The sequence below is a fragment of the Kogia breviceps genome, chromosome 9 (assembly GCF_026419965.1).
Source record: "Kogia breviceps isolate mKogBre1 chromosome 9, mKogBre1 haplotype 1, whole genome shotgun sequence".
NCBI classification, from domain to species: Eukaryota; Metazoa; Chordata; class Mammalia; order Artiodactyla; family Physeteridae; genus Kogia; species Kogia breviceps.
The window spans coordinates 80,873,556-80,894,793 of NC_081318.1; positions in this window are offsets into that span (position 1 = coordinate 80,873,556).

Consider the following 21,238-nt stretch of genomic DNA (forward strand, 5'->3'; position numbering starts at 1 on the left):
AAAAACACAGTCACAGATTCAATAGACAGACTTGTGGTTCACCAATGGAAAGGTGTGAGGGATGTATACATTAGGAGATCGGGTTTAACGGAGCTATACAAACACAGGTGAAAGGTATAATCACCAAAGACCTACGGAATACCAAGGGAAGAGTACTCAACATTGTGTCATAAGCTCCACGGGAGGAGGATCCAAAGAAGAATAGATATATGTTCCTGTGTAAAAGAGCCACATCTTTCACACCCACAACAAGCAAAACATTGTCATCAAACTTGCTGTGATAAAAAAGAAAAATTAAATTAAAAAACCAACAAGAAGTAGTGAGACACAAGCTTAAGGGGCTTTTTCCTGGCACATTCCATTCTAATTTACAACCTAGAATACGACTTCCATGGAGGCTCTGTTGCCCTAGTAACCAGATTTGGTAAAGGATACCTGCTGCCGCCTTGTGGCCGTTTCTCAAAACAGCAGCTTTAAACCCAGTGCTAAGGGTCACTTGATATTCAAAATAATTGCAGGCCTGTACAGGGCACCTGCCCTCAAAAACAATTCTTGGGTCGTAAATCGAGGAGAAAAACTCAAAAGACATGCACATTTCAAAACGACAATTTCAAGAGGCATATTTTGCGCACATTTTGTCTTCTCTCTCTTTCTTTCTCTTGTGATAAATAAAAGGGCATGGAAAAATGCTCAACATCAGGAATTAATAAAGCCATGCCAATCCAGTCGACAAAAACGTTCACCCACAGCCGTCAGAATGATCATCAGCCACAAAGTCTACAAAGAATAAATGCTGAAGGTGTTTCAGAGAACTCTGTGCCCTCTAGCTGCTGCTGGGATGTAAGCTGGTAACAGCTAGTAGTGAGAACACAATGGAGGTGCGTTTAAAGGTAAAAATGGAGCTAACATGTCATCGGGTAGGCCCACTGATGGGCCTATCTCCTGAGTAGACCAAAATCAAAAAGGCACAGGCTGGTCATCCCGCACTGCAGCAACATGTACCATAGCCAAGACTTGGAAGACACCAAAATGTCCATCAACAGAACAATGCACCAAGAGGAAGGGGCCCACGTACACAATGGAATATTAGCCACGGAAAAGCATGGAACAGTGCCGCTGGCACCACCATAGAAGGATCTAGAGATAATCACCCAAAAGGAAGTACGAAAGAAACCGAAATATAGATATCCTATGACATCACTTATAGTTGTTCCTTAAAGATGGATACCCATGAAGTCATTTCCAAGAGAAGGCCGTGCATAGATTCAGAAAACCAACTATGTTTAACCAAATGGAAAGGTGTAAGGAATGTATGAATTTGGATATGGGCGTTTACAGACATGTACTGATACATATGAAATATATAATCACAAAATACCTAAGGAATACCAAGAGAGGTCGACTCAACACTCTGTAATAACCTACACGGGAAAGGATCCAAAGATGAATAGATCGATACATACATATAATGAACCAGATGCTGTACCCCTAGAACACACACCACATTTTTATCAAATTTGCTGTGATCATAAGTAACAATGAAATTGTAAAAAACGCAGAAGAAGTAAGGAGATATAAGCTCTTGGGGGTTTGCCCTGGAACACTGCACTCTGATTTGCAGCCTACCAACACAATTTCCAGGAAGGCTCTGTTGCAGAAAAACGCATAGTTGGAAATGGAGAAATGCTGCCGCCTTGTGGCCGTTTCCCGCAAGAGCGGCTTTAAACGCATAGCTATGGGTCACTTAACATTCACAAGGACTCAGGGCTCTAAAAGACACCTGCCCTCAAAAAATGTCCTGAGCTAGGCAATGGCCCAAAAAATTCAAAGCAGGCAAATGTGTCAAAGGGAGAGTATGAAGAGGGAAGTTTGACTCACTCTTTATCAAAACAAGGAAAATGGAGAAAAGCTCAACATCAGGAATTATCAGGCTCATCTAACCTACAAAACGCTTTCACCTCACCCAAGTTAACTACCGTCAGCAAAAAGACTACAAACAATAAATGCTGAAGGGCTTTTAGAGAACTCTGTTCCCTCTAGCTGCTGATGAGATGTGTAGTTGTAACAGCCGATAAGGAGAATAGAAAGGAGCTGCGTTTCAAATTAAAAATTGAGCCACCATTCCAGCCAGAACACCCACAGCTGAGCCTCTCACCTGAGAAGACCAGAGTCGAGAAGACACAGGCTGCAAGAGCTGCACTCCACGAATTTTCACAGTAGCCAAGACACCGAAGCAACCAAAATGTCCATCAACAGATGAATGGATAAGCAGAGCGGGTCCATGTACACAGTGGAATATTAGCCATGGAAAACAATGAAACACTGCTCTTTGAGGCACCATAGATGAGCCTAGAGATAATCACAGAACATGAGGTAAGTCGGAAAGCAAAAGACATCTCGTATGACATCACTGATAGGCGTTATCTAACAGCTGACCCAAAGGAACATATTTGTACAAAGAAAGACACTCACAGGCTTAGAAAACAAACTAAGCTTATGTAAAATGAAAGGTGGGGGGGAATGGATAAATGAAGATTAGTGTCACCGTATGTGTACAAATACATATATCCAACAGACCGACCATATAGCAAGGGAGGTCACCAGAACACTCTGCAATAATTTACATGGGAAGACGATCTGTACAAGAATATATATATATATATATATATATATATATATATATATATATATATATACACACATATATATATATACATATATATATATATATATATATATATATATATATATAAAACATACAAATGAACCAGATTGTGTACACCAAGGAGAAACAATATTCTAATCATTACCCCGATTAAAAGAATTAAAAGAGCGAACAAGAAGTAATGTGACATAAACTTCCGGGTTTTTTTCCTGGCACATTCCGTTCTAATTGACAACCTGGGAAGAGGACTTCCAGAAGGGCTCTGCTGCCCTAGAAACCAGGTGTGGGAATGGAGCAATGCTGACGTCTTGTGGCCGTTTCCCACAGCAGCAGCTTTAAAGTCAGTGCTAATGGTCACTCAATATTCACACACATTGCAGGCTTGTCAATGACACCTGCCCTCCAAAAAAAAAAGAAAATCCTGGGGTCGAAAATCGACCAAAAAATTCAAAAGAGGGCAACCTTCCAAGAAGACAATTTCAAGAGGTTTATTGTACTTACAGTTTTTTTCTGTTTTTGTTTAACAGAATTAAAAAAGGCGTGGAAAAATGCTGAATATTAGGAATTATTAAAGACATGGAAATACACGTTACAAAAACCTATCGGGTCACACCACTCAGAATGGCCATCAGCCAAAATTCTGCAAACAATAAATGCTGAAGGGCTGGTAAAGAAATGCGTACCCTCGGTTCTAAGTGAGACGCGGTAAGAGCCACTAATGAAAACACAATGGAGTTGCCTGGAAAGGGTAAACATTGAGCTACCGTTCAATCAAGCATACCCACGGCTGGGTCTATCACCTGAGAGGATGAGAATCAAAAAGACACAGGCTGGCCATCCTGCACTGCAGCAACATGTACCGTAGGCAAGGCTTGGACGAAACCAAAATGTCCATCCACAGAACAATGCACCAAGAAGACGGGGTCCATGTACACAATGGAATAGTACTCCAAGGAAAAATATAAATTCGACTTTAAAAACAAATGTAAGTAAGGAGACATCAGCTTTTGGGGATTTCCCCAGACACATTGCACTGTAATTTAGAACCGAGGAACAGCACTGGCAGGAAGGTCTGTTTCACTAGTTACCAGAGTGGGGACGCAGAAATGCTGCCGCCCTCTGAACGTTACCTGCAACAGCAGCTTGCAAACCTGTGCTAATGGTCACTTCATATGCACAAGTAGTGGAGGGCTCTAAATGAAACCTGCCCTCAACATGTCTTGAGAGAGGTATTGGCCAAAATATTTCAAAATGTGACACATATTTCAAGAAAAGAATTTGATGAGGTAAGCTGTACACGCAGTTTGAAGAAAAAAAGGACAGCCCTAAAAGCTCAACTTCAAGGGTTTAGGAGACGCATGCAAGTCCAACCACAAAGACGTCTCAGCTCACACCAGTCAGAGGAACCATCGGCAACAAGACTACAAACGATAAATGCTGAAGGGCTTGTGGAGAGGGGCATACCCTCAACGTTAAGTGGGACTTAACCTGGTAAGAGCCACTAATGAGAACAGAACGGAGGTGCCTTTACAAGGTAAACATTGGGCGACGAGATGATCCAGCAGGCCCACTCCTGGCCCTATAAACTAAGAAGACACAATTCGAAAGACACGGGCAGGCAAATCTGCACTGCAGCAGTATTACAACAGCCAAGACATGGAAGCAACCGAAAAGCCCATCACCAGATGACTGGACAAAGAAGAACTGGGACATGTACAGATGGAATATTGGCCAAGGAAAAACATGAAACAATGGCATGCGCAGCACCACAGGTGAGGCTAGAGTTAATCACGGAACTTGCAGTAAGTCAGAAAGCAAAAGACACATGTCCTATGATATGACTTGTAGGTGTTACCTACAAATTGATATCACTGAAGATATTTCCACAGAAAAACACAGTCACAGATTCAATAGACAGACTTGTGGTTCACCAATGGAAAGGTGTGAGGGATGTATACATTAGGAGATCGGGTTTAACGGAGCTATACAAACACAGGTGAAAGGTATAATCACCAAAGACCTACGGAATACCAAGGGAAGAGTACTCAACATTGTGTCATAAGCTCCACGGGAGGAGGATCCAAAGAAGAATAGATATATGTTCCTGTGTAAAAGAGCCACATCTTTCACACCCACAACAAGCAAAACATTGTCATCAAACTTGCTGTGATAAAAAAGAAAAATTAAATTAAAAAACCAACAAGAAGTAGTGAGACACAAGCTTAAGGGGCTTTTTCCTGGCACATTCCATTCTAATTTACAACCTAGAATACGACTTCCATGGAGGCTCTGTTGCCCTAGTAACCAGATTTGGTAAAGGATACCTGCTGCCGCCTTGTGGCCGTTTCTCAAAACAGCAGCTTTAAACCCAGTGCTAAGGGTCACTTGATATTCAAAATAATTGCAGGCCTGTACAGGGCACCTGCCCTCAAAAACAATTCTTGGGTCGTAAATCGAGGAGAAAAACTCAAAAGACATGCACATTTCAAAACGACAATTTCAAGAGGCATATTTTGCGCACATTTTGTCTTCTCTCTCTTTCTTTCTCTTGTGATAAATAAAAGGGCATGGAAAAATGCTCAACATCAGGAATTAATAAAGCCATGCCAATCCAGTCGACAAAAACGTTCACCCACAGCCGTCAGAATGATCATCAGCCACAAAGTCTACAAAGAATAAATGCTGAAGGTGTTTCAGAGAACTCTGTGCCCTCTAGCTGCTGCTGGGATGTAAGCTGGTAACAGCTAGTAGTGAGAACACAATGGAGGTGCGTTTAAAGGTAAAAATGGAGCTAACATGTCATCGGGTAGGCCCACTGATGGGCCTATCTCCTGAGTAGACCAAAATCAAAAAGGCACAGGCTGGTCATCCCGCACTGCAGCAACATGTACCATAGCCAAGACTTGGAAGACACCAAAATGTCCATCAACAGAACAATGCACCAAGAGGAAGGGGCCCACGTACACAATGGAATATTAGCCACGGAAAAGCATGGAACAGTGCCGCTGGCACCACCATAGAAGGATCTAGAGATAATCACCCAAAAGGAAGTACGAAAGAAACCGAAATATAGATATCCTATGACATCACTTATAGTTGTTCCTTAAAGATGGATACCCATGAAGTCATTTCCAAGAGAAGGCCGTGCATAGATTCAGAAAACCAACTATGTTTAACCAAATGGAAAGGTGTAAGGAATGTATGAATTTGGATATGGGCGTTTACAGACATGTACTGATACATATGAAATATATAATCACAAAATACCTAAGGAATACCAAGAGAGGTCGACTCAACACTCTGTAATAACCTACACGGGAAAGGATCCAAAGATGAATAGATCGATACATACATATAATGAACCAGATGCTGTACCCCTAGAACACACACCACATTTTTATCAAATTTGCTGTGATCATAAGTAACAATGAAATTGTAAAAAACGCAGAAGAAGTAAGGAGATATAAGCTCTTGGGGGTTTGCCCTGGAACACTGCACTCTGATTTGCAGCCTACCAACACAATTTCCAGGAAGGCTCTGTTGCAGAAAAACGCATAGTTGGAAATGGAGAAATGCTGCCGCCTTGTGGCCGTTTCCCGCAAGAGCGGCTTTAAACGCATAGCTATGGGTCACTTAACATTCACAAGGACTCAGGGCTCTAAAAGACACCTGCCCTCAAAAAATGTCCTGAGCTAGGCAATGGCCCAAAAAATTCAAAGCAGGCAAATGTGTCAAAGGGAGAGTATGAAGAGGGAAGTTTGACTCACTCTTTATCAAAACAAGGAAAATGGAGAAAAGCTCAACATCAGGAATTATCAGGCTCATCTAACCTACAAAACGCTTTCACCTCACCCAAGTTAACTACCGTCAGCAAAAAGACTACAAACAATAAATGCTGAAGGGCTTTTAGAGAACTCTGTTCCCTCTAGCTGCTGATGAGATGTGTAGTTGTAACAGCCGATAAGGAGAATAGAAAGGAGCTGCGTTTCAAATTAAAAATTGAGCCACCATTCCAGCCAGAACACCCACAGCTGAGCCTCTCACCTGAGAAGACCAGAGTCGAGAAGACACAGGCTGCAAGAGCTGCACTCCACGAATTTTCACAGTAGCCAAGACACCGAAGCAACCAAAATGTCCATCAACAGATGAATGGATAAGCAGAGCGGGTCCATGTACACAGTGGAATATTAGCCATGGAAAACAATGAAACACTGCTCTTTGAGGCACCATAGATGAGCCTAGAGATAATCACAGAACATGAGGTAAGTCGGAAAGCAAAAGACATCTCGTATGACATCACTGATAGGCGTTATCTAACAGCTGACCCAAAGGAACATATTTGTACAAAGAAAGACACTCACAGGCTTAGAAAACAAACTAAGCTTATGTAAAATGAAAGGTGGGGGGGAATGGATAAATGAAGATTAGTGTCACCGTATGTGTACAAATACATATATCCAACAGACCGACCATATAGCAAGGGAGGTCACCAGAACACTCTGCAATAATTTACATGGGAAGACGATCTGTACAAGAATATATATATATATATATATATATATATATATATATATATATATATACACACATATATATATATTCATATATATATATATATATATATATATATATAAAACATACAAATGAACCAGATTGTGTACACCAAGGAGAAACAATATTCTAATCATTACCCCGATTAAAAGAATTAAAAGAGCGAACAAGAAGTAATGTGACATAAACTTCCGGGTTTTTTTCCTGGCACATTCCGTTCTAATTGACAACCTGGGAAGAGGACTTCCAGAAGGGCTCTGCTGCCCTAGAAACCAGGTGTGGGAATGGAGCAATGCTGACGTCTTGTGGCCGTTTCCCACAGCAGCAGCTTTAAAGTCAGTGCTAATGGTCACTCAATATTCACACACATTGCAGGCTTGTCAATGACACCTGCCCTCCAAAAAAAAAAGAAAATCCTGGGGTCGAAAATCGACCAAAAAATTCAAAAGAGGGCAACCTTCCAAGAAGACAATTTCAAGAGGTTTATTGTACTTACAGTTTTTTTCTGTTTTTGTTTAACAGAATTAAAAAAGGCGTGGAAAAATGCTGAATATTAGGAATTATTAAAGACATGGAAATACACGTTACAAAAACCTATCGGGTCACACCACTCAGAATGGCCATCAGCCAAAATTCTGCAAACAATAAATGCTGAAGGGCTGGTAAAGAAATGCGTACCCTCGGTTCTAAGTGAGACGCGGTAAGAGCCACTAATGAAAACACAATGGAGTTGCCTGGAAAGGGTAAACATTGAGCTACCGTTCAATCAAGCATACCCACGGCTGGGTCTATCACCTGAGAGGATGAGAATCAAAAAGACACAGGCTGGCCATCCTGCACTGCAGCAACATGTACCGTAGGCAAGGCTTGGACGAAACCAAAATGTCCATCCACAGAACAATGCACCAAGAAGACGGGGTCCATGTACACAATGGAATAGTACTCCAAGGAAAAATATAAATTCGACTTTAAAAACAAATGTAAGTAAGGAGACATCAGCTTTTGGGGATTTCCCCAGACACATTGCACTGTAATTTAGAACCGAGGAACAGCACTGGCAGGAAGGTCTGTTTCACTAGTTACCAGAGTGGGGACGCAGAAATGCTGCCGCCCTCTGAACGTTACCTGCAACAGCAGCTTGCAAACCTGTGCTAATGGTCACTTCATATGCACAAGTAGTGGAGGGCTCTAAATGAAACCTGCCCTCAACATGTCTTGAGAGAGGTATTGGCCAAAATATTTCAAAATGTGACACATATTTCAAGAAAAGAATTTGATGAGGTAAGCTGTACACGCAGTTTGAAGAAAAAAAGGACAGCCCTAAAAGCTCAACTTCAAGGGTTTAGGAGACGCATGCAAGTCCAACCACAAAGACGTCTCAGCTCACACCAGTCAGAGGAACCATCGGCAACAAGACTACAAACGATAAATGCTGAAGGGCTTGTGGAGAGGGGCATACCCTCAACGTTAAGTGGGACTTAACCTGGTAAGAGCCACTAATGAGAACAGAACGGAGGTGCCTTTACAAGGTAAACATTGGGCGACGAGATGATCCAGCAGGCCCACTCCTGGCCCTATAAACTAAGAAGACACAATTCGAAAGACACGGGCAGGCAAATCTGCACTGCAGCAGTATTACAACAGCCAAGACATGGAAGCAACCGAAAAGCCCATCACCAGATGACTGGACAAAGAAGAACTGGGACATGTACAGATGGAATATTGGCCAAGGGAAAACATGAAACAATGGCATGCGCAGCACCACAGGTGAGGCTAGAGTTAATCACGGAACTTGCAGTAAGTCAGAAAGCAAAAGACACATGTCCTATGATATGACTTGTAGGTGTTACCTACAAATTGATATCACTGAAGATATTTCCACAGAAAAACACAGTCACAGATTCAATAGACAGACTTGTGGTTCACCAATGGAAAGGTGTGAGGGATGTATACATTAGGAGATCGGGTTTAACGGAGCTATACAAACACAGGTGAAAGGTATAATCACCAAAGACCTACGGAATACCAAGGGAAGAGTACTCAACATTGTGTCATAAGCTCCACGGGAGGAGGATCCAAAGAAGAATAGATATATGTTCCTGTGTAAAAGAGCCACATCTTTCACACCCACAACAAGCAAAACATTGTCATCAAACTTGCTGTGATAAAAAAGAAAAATTAAATTAAAAAACCAACAAGAAGTAGTGAGACACAAGCTTAAGGGGCTTTTTCCTGGCACATTCCATTCTAATTTACAACCTAGAATACGACTTCCATGGAGGCTCTGTTGCCCTAGTAACCAGATTTGGTAAAGGATACCTGCTGCCGCCTTGTGGCCGTTTCTCAAAACAGCAGCTTTAAACCCAGTGCTAAGGGTCACTTGATATTCAAAATAATTGCAGGCCTGTACAGGGCACCTGCCCTCAAAAACAATTCTTGGGTCGTAAATCGAGGAGAAAAACTCAAAAGACATGCACATTTCAAAACGACAATTTCAAGAGGCATATTTTGCGCACATTTTGTCTTCTCTCTCTTTCTTTCTCTTGTGATAAATAAAAGGGCATGGAAAAATGCTCAACATCAGGAATTAATAAAGCCATGCCAATCCAGTCGACAAAAACGTTCACCCACAGCCGTCAGAATGATCATCAGCCACAAAGTCTACAAAGAATAAATGCTGAAGGTGTTTCAGAGAACTCTGTGCCCTCTAGCTGCTGCTGGGATGTAAGCTGGTAACAGCTAGTAGTGAGAACACAATGGAGGTGCGTTTAAAGGTAAAAATGGAGCTAACATGTCATCGGGTAGGCCCACTGATGGGCCTATCTCCTGAGTAGACCAAAATCAAAAAGGCACAGGCTGGTCATCCCGCACTGCAGCAACATGTACCATAGCCAAGACTTGGAAGACACCAAAATGTCCATCAACAGAACAATGCACCAAGAGGAAGGGGCCCACGTACACAATGGAATATTAGCCACGGAAAAGCATGGAACAGTGCCGCTGGCACCACCATAGAAGGATCTAGAGATAATCACCCAAAAGGAAGTACGAAAGAAACCGAAATATAGATATCCTATGACATCACTTATAGTTGTTCCTTAAAGATGGATACCCATGAAGTCATTTCCAAGAGAAGGCCGTGCATAGATTCAGAAAACCAACTATGTTTAACCAAATGGAAAGGTGTAAGGAATGTATGAATTTGGATATGGGCGTTTACAGACATGTACTGATACATATGAAATATATAATCACAAAATACCTAAGGAATACCAAGAGAGGTCGACTCAACACTCTGTAATAACCTACACGGGAAAGGATCCAAAGATGAATAGATCGATACATACATATAATGAACCAGATGCTGTACCCCTAGAACACACACCACATTTTTATCAAATTTGCTGTGATCATAAGTAACAATGAAATTGTAAAAAACGCAGAAGAAGTAAGGAGATATAAGCTCTTGGGGGTTTGCCCTGGAACACTGCACTCTGATTTGCAGCCTACCAACACAATTTCCAGGAAGGCTCTGTTGCAGAAAAACGCATAGTTGGAAATGGAGAAATGCTGCCGCCTTGTGGCCGTTTCCCGCAAGAGCGGCTTTAAACGCATAGCTATGGGTCACTTAACATTCACAAGGACTCAGGGCTCTAAAAGACACCTGCCCTCAAAAAATGTCCTGAGCTAGGCAATGGCCCAAAAAATTCAAAGCAGGCAAATGTGTCAAAGGGAGAGTATGAAGAGGGAAGTTTGACTCACTCTTTATCAAAACAAGGAAAATGGAGAAAAGCTCAACATCAGGAATTATCAGGCTCATCTAACCTACAAAACGCTTTCACCTCACCCAAGTTAACTACCGTCAGCAAAAAGACTACAAACAATAAATGCTGAAGGGCTTTTAGAGAACTCTGTTCCCTCTAGCTGCTGATGAGATGTGTAGTTGTAACAGCCGATAAGGAGAATAGAAAGGAGCTGCGTTTCAAATTAAAAATTGAGCCACCATTCCAGCCAGAACACCCACAGCTGAGCCTCTCACCTGAGAAGACCAGAGTCGAGAAGACACAGGCTGCAAGAGCTGCACTCCACGAATTTTCACAGTAGCCAAGACACCGAAGCAACCAAAATGTCCATCAACAGATGAATGGATAAGCAGAGCGGGTCCATGTACACAGTGGAATATTAGCCATGGAAAACAATGAAACACTGCTCTTTGAGGCACCATAGATGAGCCTAGAGATAATCACAGAACATGAGGTAAGTCGGAAAGCAAAAGACATCTCGTATGACATCACTGATAGGCGTTATCTAACAGCTGACCCAAAGGAACATATTTGTACAAAGAAAGACACTCACAGGCTTAGAAAACAAACTAAGCTTATGTAAAATGAAAGGTGGGGGGGAATGGATAAATGAAGATTAGTGTCACCGTATGTGTACAAATACATATATCCAACAGACCGACCATATAGCAAGGGAGGTCACCAGAACACTCTGCAATAATTTACATGGGAAGACGATCTGTACAAGAATATATATATATATATATATATATATATATATATATATATATATATACACACATATATATATATACATATATATATATATATATATATATATAAAACATACAAATGAACCAGATTGTGTACACCAAGGAGAAACAATATTCTAATCATTACCCCGATTAAAAGAATTAAAAGAGCGAACAAGAAGTAATGTGACATAAACTTCCGGGTTTTTTTCCTGGCACATTCCGTTCTAATTGACAACCTGGGAAGAGGACTTCCAGAAGGGCTCTGCTGCCCTAGAAACCAGGTGTGGGAATGGAGCAATGCTGACGTCTTGTGGCCGTTTCCCACAGCAGCAGCTTTAAAGTCAGTGCTAATGGTCACTCAATATTCACACACATTGCAGGCTTGTCAATGACACCTGCCCTCCAAAAAAAAAAGAAAATCCTGGGGTCGAAAATCGACCAAAAAATTCAAAAGAGGGCAACCTTCCAAGAAGACAATTTCAAGAGGTTTATTGTACTTACAGTTTTTTTCTGTTTTTGTTTAACAGAATTAAAAAAGGCGTGGAAAAATGCTGAATATTAGGAATTATTAAAGACATGGAAATACACGTTACAAAAACCTATCGGGTCACACCACTCAGAATGGCCATCAGCCAAAATTCTGCAAACAATAAATGCTGAAGGGCTGGTAAAGAAATGCGTACCCTCGGTTCTAAGTGAGACGCGGTAAGAGCCACTAATGAAAACACAATGGAGTTGCCTGGAAAGGGTAAACATTGAGCTACCGTTCAATCAAGCATACCCACGGCTGGGTCTATCACCTGAGAGGATGAGAATCAAAAAGACACAGGCTGGCCATCCTGCACTGCAGCAACATGTACCGTAGGCAAGGCTTGGACGAAACCAAAATGTCCATCCACAGAACAATGCACCAAGAAGACGGGGTCCATGTACACAATGGAATAGTACTCCAAGGAAAAATATAAATTCGACTTTAAAAACAAATGTAAGTAAGGAGACATCAGCTTTTGGGGATTTCCCCAGACACATTGCACTGTAATTTAGAACCGAGGAACAGCACTGGCAGGAAGGTCTGTTTCACTAGTTACCAGAGTGGGGACGCAGAAATGCTGCCGCCCTCTGAACGTTACCTGCAACAGCAGCTTGCAAACCTGTGCTAATGGTCACTTCATATGCACAAGTAGTGGAGGGCTCTAAATGAAACCTGCCCTCAACATGTCTTGAGAGAGGTATTGGCCAAAATATTTCAAAATGTGACACATATTTCAAGAAAAGAATTTGATGAGGTAAGCTGTACACGCAGTTTGAAGAAAAAAAGGACAGCCCTAAAAGCTCAACTTCAAGGGTTTAGGAGACGCATGCAAGTCCAACCACAAAGACGTCTCAGCTCACACCAGTCAGAGGAACCATCGGCAACAAGACTACAAACGATAAATGCTGAAGGGCTTGTGGAGAGGGGCATACCCTCAACGTTAAGTGGGACTTAACCTGGTAAGAGCCACTAATGAGAACAGAACGGAGGTGCCTTTACAAGGTAAACATTGGGCGACGAGATGATCCAGCAGGCCCACTCCTGGCCCTATAAACTAAGAAGACACAATTCGAAAGACACGGGCAGGCAAATCTGCACTGCAGCAGTATTACAACAGCCAAGACATGGAAGCAACCGAAAAGCCCATCACCAGATGACTGGACAAAGAAGAACTGGGACATGTACAGATGGAATATTGGCCAAGGAAAAACATGAAACAATGGCATGCGCAGCACCACAGGTGAGGCTAGAGTTAATCACGGAACTTGCAGTAAGTCAGAAAGCAAAAGACACATGTCCTATGATATGACTTGTAGGTGTTACCTACAAATTGATATCACTGAAGATATTTCCACAGAAAAACACAGTCACAGATTCAATAGACAGACTTGTGGTTCACCAATGGAAAGGTGTGAGGGATGTATACATTAGGAGATCGGGTTTAACGGAGCTATACAAACACAGGTGAAAGGTATAATCACCAAAGACCTACGGAATACCAAGGGAAGAGTACTCAACATTGTGTCATAAGCTCCACGGGAGGAGGATCCAAAGAAGAATAGATATATGTTCCTGTGTAAAAGAGCCACATCTTTCACACCCACAACAAGCAAAACATTGTCATCAAACTTGCTGTGATAAAAAAGAAAAATTAAATTAAAAAACCAACAAGAAGTAGTGAGACACAAGCTTAAGGGGCTTTTTCCTGGCACATTCCATTCTAATTTACAACCTAGAATACGACTTCCATGGAGGCTCTGTTGCCCTAGTAACCAGATTTGGTAAAGGATACCTGCTGCCGCCTTGTGGCCGTTTCTCAAAACAGCAGCTTTAAACCCAGTGCTAAGGGTCACTTGATATTCAAAATAATTGCAGGCCTGTACAGGGCACCTGCCCTCAAAAACAATTCTTGGGTCGTAAATCGAGGAGAAAAACTCAAAAGACATGCACATTTCAAAACGACAATTTCAAGAGGCATATTTTGCGCACATTTTGTCTTCTCTCTCTTTCTTTCTCTTGTGATAAATAAAAGGGCATGGAAAAATGCTCAACATCAGGAATTAATAAAGCCATGCCAATCCAGTCGACAAAAACGTTCACCCACAGCCGTCAGAATGATCATCAGCCACAAAGTCTACAAAGAATAAATGCTGAAGGTGTTTCAGAGAACTCTGTGCCCTCTAGCTGCTGCTGGGATGTAAGCTGGTAACAGCTAGTAGTGAGAACACAATGGAGGTGCGTTTAAAGGTAAAAATGGAGCTAACATGTCATCGGGTAGGCCCACTGATGGGCCTATCTCCTGAGTAGACCAAAATCAAAAAGGCACAGGCTGGTCATCCCGCACTGCAGCAACATGTACCATAGCCAAGACTTGGAAGACACCAAAATGTCCATCAACAGAACAATGCACCAAGAGGAAGGGGCCCACGTACACAATGGAATATTAGCCACGGAAAAGCATGGAACAGTGCCGCTGGCACCACCATAGAAGGATCTAGAGATAATCACCCAAAAGGAAGTACGAAAGAAACCGAAATATAGATATCCTATGACATCACTTATAGTTGTTCCTTAAAGATGGATACCCATGAAGTCATTTCCAAGAGAAGGCCGTGCATAGATTCAGAAAACCAACTATGTTTAACCAAATGGAAAGGTGTAAGGAATGTATGAATTTGGATATGGGCGTTTACAGACATGTACTGATACATATGAAATATATAATCACAAAATACCTAAGGAATACCAAGAGAGGTCGACTCAACACTCTGTAATAACCTACACGGGAAAGGATCCAAAGATGAATAGATCGATACATACATATAATGAACCAGATGCTGTACCCCTAGAACACACACCACATTTTTATCAAATTTGCTGTGATCATAAGTAACAATGAAATTGTAAAAAACGCAGAAGAAGTAAGGAGATATAAGCTCTTGGGGGTTTGCCCTGGAACACTGCACTCTGATTTGCAGCCTACCAACACAATTTCCAGGAAGGCTCTGTTGCAGAAAAACGCATAGTTGGAAATGGAGAAATGCTGCCGCCTTGTGGCCGTTTCCCGCAAGAGCGGCTTTAAACGCATAGCTATGGGTCACTTAACATTCACAAGGACTCAGGGCTCTAAAAGACACCTGCCCTCAAAAAATGTCCTGAGCTAGGCAATGGCCCAAAAAATTCAAAGCAGGCAAATGTGTCAAAGGGAGAGTATGAAGAGGGAAGTTTGACTCACTCTTTATCAAAACAAGGAAAATGGAGAAAAGCTCAACATCAGGAATTATCAGGCTCATCTAACCTACAAAACGCTTTCACCTCACCCAAGTTAACTACCGTCAGCAAAAAGACTACAAACAATAAATGCTGAAGGGCTTTTAGAGAACTCTGTTCCCTCTAGCTGCTGATGAGATGTGTAGTTGTAACAGCCGATAAGGAGAATAGAAAGGAGCTGCGTTTCAAATTAAAAATTGAGCCACCATTCCAGCCAGAACACCCACAGCTGAGCCTCTCACCTGAGAAGACCAGAGTCGAGAAGACACAGGCTGCAAGAGCTGCACTCCACGAATTTTCACAGTAGCCAAGACACCGAAGCAACCAAAATGTCCATCAACAGATGAATGGATAAGCAGAGCGGGTCCATGTACACAGTGGAATATTAGCCATGGAAAACAATGAAACACTGCTCTTTGAGGCACCATAGATGAGCCTAGAGATAATCACAGAACATGAGGTAAGTCGGAAAGCAAAAGACATCTCGTATGACATCACTGATAGGCGTTATCTAACAGCTGACCCAAAGGAACATATTTGTACAAAGAAAGACACTCACAGGCTTAGAAAACAAACTAAGCTTATGTAAAATGAAAGGTGGGGGGGAATGGATAAATGAAGATTAGTGTCACCGTATGTGTACAAATACATATATCCAACAGACCGACCATATAGCAAGGGAGGTCACCAGAACACTCTGCAATAATTTACATGGGAAGACGATCTGTACAAGAATATATATATATATATATATATATATATATATATATATATATATACACACATATATATATATACATATATATATATATATATATATATATAAAACATACAAATGAACCAGATTGTGTACACCAAGGAGAAACAATATTCTAATCATTACCCCGATTAAAAGAATTAAAAGAGCGAACAAGAAGTAATGTGACATAAACTTCCGGGTTTTTTTCCTGGCACATTCCGTTCTAATTGACAACCTGGGAAGAGGACTTCCAGAAGGGCTCTGCTGCCCTAGAAACCAGGTGTGGGAATGGAGCAATGCTGACGTCTTGTGGCCGTTTCCCACAGCAGCAGCTTTAAAGTCAGTGCTAATGGTCACTCAATATTCACACACATTGCAGGCTTGTCAATGACACCTGCCCTCCAAAAAAAAAAGAAAATCCTGGGGTCGAAAATCGACCAAAAAATTCAAAAGAGGGCAACCTTCCAAGAAGACAATTTCAAGAGGTTTATTGTACTTACAGTTTTTTTCTGTTTTTGTTTAACAGAATTAAAAAAGGCGTGGAAAAATGCTGAATATTAGGAATTATTAAAGACATGGAAATACACGTTACAAAAACCTATCGGGTCACACCACTCAGAATGGCCATCAGCCAAAATTCTGCAAACAATAAATGCTGAAGGGCTGGTAAAGAAATGCGTACCCTCGGTTCTAAGTGAGACGCGGTAAGAGCCACTAATGAAAACACAATGGAGTTGCCTGGAAAGGGTAAACATTGAGCTACCGTTCAATCAAGCATACCCACGGCTGGGTCTATCACCTGAGAGGATGAGAATCAAAAAGACACAGGCTGGCCATCCTGCACTGCAGCAACATGTACCGTAGGCAAGGCTTGGACGAAACCAAAATGTCCATCCACAGAACAATGCACCAAGAAGACGGGGTCCATGTACACAATGGAATAGTACTCCAAGGAAAAATATAAATTCGACTTTAAAAACAAATGTAAGTAAGGAGACATCAGCTTTTGGGGATTTCCCCAGACACATTGCACTGTAATTTAGAACCGAGGAACAGCACTGGCAGGAAGGTCTGTTTCACTAGTTACCAGAGTGGGGACGCAGAAATGCTGCCGCCCTCTGAACGTTACCTGCAACAGCAGCTTGCAAACCTGTGCTAATGGTCACTTCATATGCACAAGTAGTGGAGGGCTCTAAATGAAACCTGCCCTCAACATGTCTTGAGAGAGGTATTGGCCAAAATATTTCAAAATGTGACACATATTTCAAGAAAAGAATTTGATGAGGTAAGCTGTACACGCAGTTTGAAGAAAAAAAGGACAGCCCTAAAAGCTCAACTTCAAGGGTTTAGGAGACGCATGCAAGTCCAACCACAAAGACGTCTCAGCTCACACCAGTCAGAGGAACCATCGGCAACAAGACTACAAACGATAAATGCTGAAGGGCTTGTGGAGAGGGGCATACCCTCAACGTTAAGTGGGACTTAACCTGGTAAGAGCCACTAATGAGAACAGAACGGAGGTGCCTTTACAAGGTAAACATTGGGCGACGAGATGATCCAGCAGGCCCACTCCTGGCCCTATAAACTAAGAAGACACAATTCGAAAGACACGGGCAGGCAAATCTGCACTGCAGCAGTATTACAACAGCCAAGACATGGAAGCAACCGAAAAGCCCATCACCAGATGACTGGACAAAGAAGAACTGGGACATGTACAGATGGAATATTGGCCAAGGAAAAACATGAAACAATGGCATGCGCAGCACCACAGGTGAGGCTAGAGTTAATCACGGAACTTGCAGTAAGTCAGAAAGCAAAAGACACATGTCCTATGATATGACTTGTAGGTGTTACCTACAAATTGATATCACTGAAGATATTTCCACAGAAAAACACAGTCACAGATTCAATAGACAGACTTGTGGTTCACCAATGGAAAGGTGTGAGGGATGTATACATTAGGAGATCGGGTTTAACGGAGCTATACAAACACAGGTGAAAGGTATAATCACCAAAGACCTACGGAATACCAAGGGAAGAGTACTCAACATTGTGTCATAAGCTCCACGGGAGGAGGATCCAAAGAAGAATAGATATATGTTCCTGTGTAAAAGAGCCACATCTTTCACACCCACAACAAGCAAAACATTGTCATCAAACTTGCTGTGATAAAAAAGAAAAATTAAATTAAAAAACCAACAAGAAGTAGTGAGACACAAGCTTAAGGGGCTTTTTCCTGGCACATTCCATTCTAATTTACAACCTAGAATACGACTTCCATGGAGGCTCTGTTGCCCTAGTAACCAGATTTGGTAAAGGATACCTGCTGCCGCCTTGTGGCCGTTTCTCAAAACAGCAGCTTTAAACCCAGTGCTAAGGGTCACTTGATATTCAAAATAATTGCAGGCCTGTACAGGGCACCTGCCCTCAAAAACAATTCTTGGGTCGTAAATCGAGGAGAAAAACTCAAAAGACATGCACATTTCAAAACGACAATTTCAAGAGGCATATTTTGCGCACATTTTGTCTTCTCTCTCTTTCTTTCTCTTGTGATAAATAAAAGGGCATGGAAAAATGCTCAACATCAGGAATTAATAAAGCCATGCCAATCCAGTCGACAAAAACGTTCACCCACAGCCGTCAGAATGATCATCAGCCACAAAGTCTACAAAGAATAAATGCTGAAGGTGTTTCAGAGAACTCTGTGCCCTCTAGCTGCTGCTGGGATGTAAGCTGGTAACAGCTAGTAGTGAGAACACAATGGAGGTGCGTTTAAAGGTAAAAATGGAGCTAACATGTCATCGGGTAGGCCCACTGATGGGCCTATCTCCTGAGTAGACCAAAATCAAAAAGGCACAGGCTGGTCATCCCGCACTGCAGCAACATGTACCATAGCCAAGACTTGGAAGACACCAAAATGTCCATCAACAGAACAATGCACCAAGAGGAAGGGGCCCACGTACACAATGGAATATTAGCCACGGAAAAGCATGGAACAGTGCCGCTGGCACCACCATAGAAGGATCTAGAGATAATCACCCAAAAGGAAGTACGAAAGAAACCGAAATATAGATATCCTATGACATCACTTATAGTTGTTCCTTAAAGATGGATACCCATGAAGTCATTTCCAAGAGAAGGCCGTGCATAGATTCAGAAAACCAACTATGTTTAACCAAATGGAAAGGTGTAAGGAATGTATGAATTTGGATATGGGCGTTTACAGACATGTACTGATACATATGAAATATATAATCACAAAATACCTAAGGAATACCAAGAGAGGTCGACTCAACACTCTGTAATAACCTACACGGGAAAGGATCCAAAGATGAATAGATCGATACATACATATAATGAACCAGATGCTGTACCCCTAGAACACACACCACATTTTTATCAAATTTGCTGTGATCATAAGTAACAATGAAATTGTAAAAAACGCAGAAGAAGTAAGGAGATATAAGCTCTTGGGGGTTTGCCCTGGAACACTGCACTCTGATTTGCAGCCTACCAACACAATTTCCAGGAAGGCTCTGTTGCAGAAAAACGCATAGTTGGAAATGGAGAAATGCTGCCGCCTTGTGGCCGTTTCCCGCAAGAGCGGCTTTAAACGCATAGCTATGGGTCACTTAACATTCACAAGGACTCAGGGCTCTAAAAGACACCTGCCCTCAAAAAATGTCCTGAGCTAGGCAATGGCCCAAAAAATTCAAAGCAGGCAAATGTGTCAAAGGGAGAGTATGAAGAGGGAAGTTTGACTCACTCTTTATCAAAACAAGGAAAATGGAGAAAAGCTCAACATCAGGAATTATCAGGCTCATCTAACCTACAAAACGCTTTCACCTCACCCAAGTTAACTACCGTCAGCAAAAAGACTACAAACAATAAATGCTGAAGGGCTTTTAGAGAACTCTGTTCCCTCTAGCTGCTGATGAGATGTGTAGTTGTAACAGCCGATAAGGAGAATAGAAAGGAGCTGCGTTTCAAATTAAAAATTGAGCCACCATTCCAGCCAGAACACCCACAGCTGAGCCTCTCACCTGAGAAGACCAGAGTCGAGAAGACACAGGCTGCAAGAGCTGCACTCCACGAATTTTCACAGTAGCCAAGACACCGAAGCAACCAAAATGTCCATCAACAGATGAATGGATAAGCAGAGCGGGTCCATGTACACAGTGGAATATTAGCCATGGAAAACAATGAAACACTGCTCTTTGAGGCACCATAGATGAGCCTAGAGATAATCACAGAACATGAGGTAAGTCGGAAAGCAAAAGACATCTCGTATGACATCACTGATAGGCGTTATCTAACAGCTGACCCAAAGGAACATATTTGTACAAAGAAAGACACTCACAGGCTTAGAAAACAAACTAAGCTTATGTAAAATGAAAGGTGGGGGGGAATGGATAAATGAAGATTAGTGTCACCGTATGTGTACAAATACATATATCCAACAGACCGACCATATAGCAAGGGAGGTCACCAGAACACTCTGCAATAATTTACATGGGAAGACGATCTGTACAAGAATATATATATATATATATATATATATATATATATATATATATATACACACACATATATATATATACATATATATATATATATATATATATATATATATAAAACATACAAATGAACCAGATTGTGTACACCAAGGAGAAACAATATTCTAATCATTACCCCGATTAAAAGAATTAAAAGAGCGAACAAGAAGTAATGTGACATAAACTTCCGGGTTTTTTTCCTGGCACATTCCGTTCTAATTGACAACCTGGGAAAAGGACTTCCAGAAGGGCTCTGCTGCCCTAGAAACCAGGTGTGGGAATGGAGCAATGCTGACGTCTTGTGGCCGTTTCCCACAGCAGCAGCTTTAAAGTCAGTGCTAATGGTCACTCAATATTCACACACATTGCAGGCTTGTCAATGACACCT